At 31.1% G+C, this 6,000-nt stretch overlaps 1 pseudogene; it reads left to right on the top strand.

Moving 5' to 3' along the window:
- Positions 1-536: 536 nt before the first annotated feature.
- Positions 537-6,000, top strand: part of LOC107169310 (uncharacterized) — a 28,111-nt pseudogene continuing 22,647 nt past the window's right edge.

Below are 6,000 nucleotides of genomic sequence, written 5' to 3'. Positions count from 1 at the left end.
GTATTATAAATTATGATAAATACATGATAACTACACTAATTGATTAACCAAGCCATATGCAAAATGCGTCTTAATTGAAAAATAAAATATTTGTTTCAAAATAGAATATATGACAATATTTAAATATAATATATCCTAGACTGACAAATCATCTCCGTTTAGAATCGTTTTTTGTATACAATGATACCTATCATTGCATTCAAATTTAATTCCATCCATTACAGTAACCTACAGTACAGCAGAGCGACATCCACGACTTACCCGCTTTTTTTTTTTTTTAGCATGTACACATTGTACACCCAACTGAATTAAATGAATTTATTGAAAATAGCAAAAGAAATTTAAATAACAATATTTCTGTGCAACCATATAAACAATTAAAGTTATCTGAAGTTGGACAAATTTCTAAAAAACTTACTCAAAAAGAATTTGACCGTGAAAATTTAAAGCTTATTATAAATACTGTATCACCGTTTTCTATGATTGAACATTCTGCGTTCATCAACTATTGTAAATTAACTTCTAATAAAGTACCAATGTGTAGAATAAATTTAATGAGAGATATAAATTGTTTATACTATGGTATGATTCAAGAATTAAAAACTGAACTGTCCAAAATAGATTATGTTTGCATTACTGCTGATTGTTGGAGCATTTTTCACAGGTAATACAATACATTAATAAATTACACCTGCCAATATAGAAATTATATTATATTTTATTTTATTTCAGGTTTTTTATGGGATTCACTGTGCATTGGCTGAATCCTACTACACTAGAGCGTAACTCAAAAGCACTTGCTTGCAGACGTATGATAGGAAGACATACCTATGAAGCAATTGCAGAACTTATTGATAAAGTACACATTGAATTTGACTTACAAAGTAAAACGACACTACTTGTAACAGACAATGCAGCAAATTTTGTAAAAGCATTCAAGTACGTAATATCTATTGTAGATGTATTTATTTAGAATAAAATAAATATTTAAATTATTTTAAAGTATATAACACCAAAGAAAATGATAGAAGTGGGTTGAGTGGCTGTAGTACTGGAAGGAATATAGTCATTGAAGAACCTGAAGATGATGAAGTACTGAGAACCATAAACATAACAGATATTCTTGATAATGGTGATCATTTTGATGATTCATCAGAAATAAAATTACCCAAACACCAAAGATGCGCAGCACATACATTAAATTTAATAGCTACAGTAGATATCCAAGAAGCTGAAAAAGATGAAATAAAGTTAACAGTCGACGCGTATTTAGTAAATGTCAAGCAAATTTCAACAAACAAAATCAGTCCTCACAGTGCGCTGATAAAATCAAAGAAATTCTTGGACGATATCTCATAACACCAAATGCCACAAGGTAAGTTATATTATTATTATTCATAAATTAATAATTTTAAAAATATAGTTGTGTTTTATATTGAAACATTTATTTTAAATTAAATTTTTAGATGGAATTCGTTTTATGATGCAATTAAATGTATTGTGAGCAATGCAAACAAAATGGATAAAGTGTTCGAAGTAGTTCTGTTCGCGCCAAAATGGCTTTTTCTAGTATTTGTATTTGTCATGTCTTTATGTTGTTATGTTCCGTAGTGGTCTTATCACACGTCGCTGCTGCGCGGTCGACCTGGCATCAGCTGTGGTGTGCTGACCACCCAGTGCGTGTGTGAGACCGTTACGTTATCTGTTATTGTTGTTTTTAAAATTTGTTCTCTATTAATTCGTGTAAAAGTATCTAAAAGGGCTTATTGTCACCTGTATTTTTATAGTTGTTCGTATTTCGTGTTGTTGTACAGGTGACACTGACATTGTGATTAAGTGAGTTTCCATAAATTCGGTTACGTTAAAATTTGTTTTCTTTTCGTCGTTTCTTTCTTTACCGCTCGCCACCGAGTACTGTTCGTACTATTCTATACTTTTTCTGTTTTCTTCGTCTGCTGCTGCTAAACCACGTTTTTCCGTCCTATATTGTATTGTGTATTAAAACTCTGGTAAGCATCGTTCGCTCAACATTTGTTGACTATCATTAATTGTTTTTCCCGTTCTAGGGTGTTCACCTCTAGCCAGAGTTATTGTACAAAACGTGGTTTTGTGTTTATGTACGCAGTAGCAACCATCGTGTTCGTGTATATTGTGAGTTCTACGTTGTGGTACGGCTAGGTGGTCGCACGTGAGCGGGCTGTAATATTTTGTTCCTACTTACGTCCCCGGCACGGTTCGCGTGTGATAAAATCCACCATCTAACGTACCACAGGTGAGTCGTGTTAATGTGTTAAGGCCGACGGGCCTACTTAATATAATTACATTCTTAGGCATAAATTACCATTGTCCATTGTATACACAAAAAAGAAAAAATGTCAAAAAAATGCCAATGCCAACACAAATTTATTTTATTAATATCCTACTCTTAGACCGTGAAGGCACATTCCTTTATTACATAGGAAAGCTCAACTCGAGTCAACATTTGGTGACCTCGACGTGATTGTTTATTAAAAAAATATATATAATATATACAATAAAATAATATTAAGAGTTTTATTTGTGTTGGTCATTGTTATTTATTATCTCAGGTGTATTATTGTAAATTAATTCAACACTCAACTATCAAGTTCTTCTATCAAAATGGGAAGCGGCGACAAATCACTTCCACCCGAGTTATTGAAGTTAATCAACAAGAGGGATTCAGTAAAGAAGTAAATGGATTTAATTAAAGTATTTGTCGATAAGTATGACCCTACTACCAAATCATTAAATCAACTCCAAACTAGATTAGACAGCCTAATGCAATACATGTCCAAGTATGAGTCTTATCAAGATGCCATTGAAGATCATGAATCAGTTACCACTCAAATGGTAGATGACAGAGTCAGTATTGATGACTTCTTCTGTTCACTAAGGGCTGACGTTTTAGACTTAGTTGAGCGCTACTCCAAGGCACCATCCAATGCTTCAAGTGCACCATCGCAGCCAATCATTCGTGACTCTATGAAATTGCCATCCATTCCAGCTCCTAAATTTGATGGGACGAGCATCACCCCAGCCCCACCCATTTGGAATTTTTGAAAAATGTATTTACCAATATTTAGTATGTAATTTGTATGAATTTGTATGACAACTTTCAAAATTTGTGCGGCCTTGGTTTTCTCGTTATCAACCAAAAACAATGGGTGGGGCTGGGGTGATGTGATTTCAGCCCCACCCAAGGTTAACATTAAATAATTCATACTCTAACCTACACCATAATTTAGTATGTAATTTGTATGTCTTTGTACAACCGTTTTCAAAATTTGTACGAACGTCGTTTGCCGGCAATCGCAAATACTAAAAAACCGGCGTCACCCCAGCCCCACCCCGCGGACAAAATTTAGCGTTTTCGAATTTTTTCCATTCCTATGTTTTAGTACGTAATTTGTATGAATTTGTACGACCGTTTTCAAAATTTGTACGATCTTCGTTCGCCGGCAATCGCAAGAACTTAAAAATCGACGTCACCCCAGCCCCACCCCGCGGACAAAATTTAGCGTTTTCGAATTTTTTCCAGTCCTATGTTTTAGTACGTAATTTGTATGAATTTGTACGACCGTTTTCAAAATTTGTACGATCTTCGTTCGCCGGCAATCGCAAGAATTGACCTATCCGTGACGGTTAAAATTAACAAGTATAGCAGTAACCAGTTTTATATTCTCTACATCGTGATTATTACGTATGTCTACATAATACGTAAGATGTATGGTAAAAACTATCTGTAGGTATTAGATTTTGAGAAAAGAACAAATTTAAGGATGAAGTTTTAAAACGTTTATTAGTTTATTACCTAATGTACAATATATGATCCATTACCTTTATATATTGTATAAATATCATATTGTGTAAATTAAAAATTCGCAAGGTACTCGTGTATTAGATTTGACTGGCATTGGTTTGGATTTCATGTCATCATAAAGTTCCCAGTTTTGTATGTGGTTCCGCTTGCAGTATGATTGATAATGTCCAACACTATTTCTCAATCTACTCAACCCGTGTCTGTGTGAACATATACCCCTCAGTTCATACTTAATGTTGTTTATTGTTAACACTGGAGGTACATCGTCTAAACATACGTTGACCTGTTGTGCAACTTCGGCACTGTAATCCTTGTCGACTGCATCTTCTGAAGTTTAATTAAATAATCATTTATAATTAACTAAGTAATAAATAGATATACAATTTATTGTAACTATAACATACCTTCCCAATTAAGGAGTTCAATAAATAGATGGATCGGTGAAGCAATTGGATGAATAGTTTTTAATCCTTTACATGTTTCCCCTTTTATATCAACATGATGACATGTGGAATTTTCGCTTAATAATCTGTTTCCTATATCTTCCTCAAGTGACTTTAAATTACCATTTGTAATATTCAGTGTTATATATGGCACAGGTATTGGACATTTAGTTGTTTTATTACAAGTGGATATAGTGCAGTTTATATTGTCCAATACTGTAGGAAACTCTATCAATAATTGTTTGAAAAAATTTCCTACTGTTGTGTCACATACTGCCAATGTTGTATTATATTCCAAATATTCCATTCTAGGTTTTAAGTATTTTATCTATAAATATAAATATATGAGTGAATTAATAATTATTTTATTTTCAGTATACGTATTATATAAAAAAATTATTAATTGATTGATTATGTAATATATTAACTTTATTAATGTGTTTGAATGTAATTTTTTTTATAAACAATTAATTGTAAATAACATTAAATTGATTTTTTCAAAAAATTGACTTATTTAGGAAATTATGTAAAAGTCAGACCTAAGTGTACATATTTGTAAATCAGTGGTTCCCCTCCTTAAATTAGAGCTTAGACGGCATTTTTATATTGTTATACAAAATAATTTTATATTGGTATAAAATAAAATATAAATCAACTTAATAAATATAATAATATATAATATTATATTTTATTAATAATATAATTTTGTAATTTTTAATACAATTTTATACATATTTATATATTAAATAATAAAATATTATAAGTAAAATTAATTTATTGTTTTCAATTTTAGTGATTGTAAAATGGCATAATTATTTTAACAACAACATTTTCGTTATTTCATTATTATATATCACTATACTCCCCCCGTGCAGTGTTTAAATTTCCCTTATTCGGAAACAACTTTTTTAAAGTTTAAATAATATTAAAATTACATACCTAACAATTTTTTTTTTTAATTTTTTGTCAGACACTTTAGTAAGTTATAATTTTCGTCATTGTTTTATTATTTAATTATATAATAAAGAATTACCATAATTTCTGCTCTCTTCAAATATGTCTTAGCTGAAATCCCATTCTTGACTATTTCAGCAATGAATTTAAGGAACATACTATTTGAGCTATCAACCACAGTGTTATAATTAATACTATCACAGTATGCAACCATTAATATCGACGCAGCTGAATCAAACGCACAAGTGTTACTTAGTATTATCTTACCATAATCCTTAATTGAACAACTTTTTAATTCCTCAGCCCGAGAACCATTTTTTAAAATAGGTAAAGTTTTCATTTTTTTTTAAATTATTTAATTCCAGATATTTAAGATGAGGATTTGGGTTTAGATAAGACCGTATTCTCTTTTTATTCGTAGATTTTTTATTCCAACTTTCAGTACTTTTATTTTCTTTTGTCAATTCATCAACAAAGAGGACATCATTAGAGCATTTTAAGCATATAATGAATGTTCCACTACCACTCTGTCCAGGTCTAGTAACTGAGCAGGTAGACAATGTATGAACTGGATCTTCACAGACGGCACATTTTTGACACTTATCTGTTGGAAAGTCACCTACTGAACATAACGGGCATTTTTTGGTTTTGTTTGTTGCATTGAAGTCGGTAGATATACTTTCAATATAATTATCAACTTTCTTTTCATAATTATCTTTTACCGGTATCTTCTTTTTGTAATTAGGACTTTCTAAACTATCA

Source organism: Diuraphis noxia, unplaced genomic scaffold (genome assembly GCF_037042655.1).
Source record: "Diuraphis noxia isolate RWA-SAM2 unplaced genomic scaffold, SU_Dnox_SAM2 contig0001, whole genome shotgun sequence".
Lineage (NCBI taxonomy): Eukaryota > Metazoa > Arthropoda > Insecta > Hemiptera > Aphididae > Diuraphis > Diuraphis noxia.
This window is presented reverse-complemented; position numbering and strand designations above follow the sequence as displayed.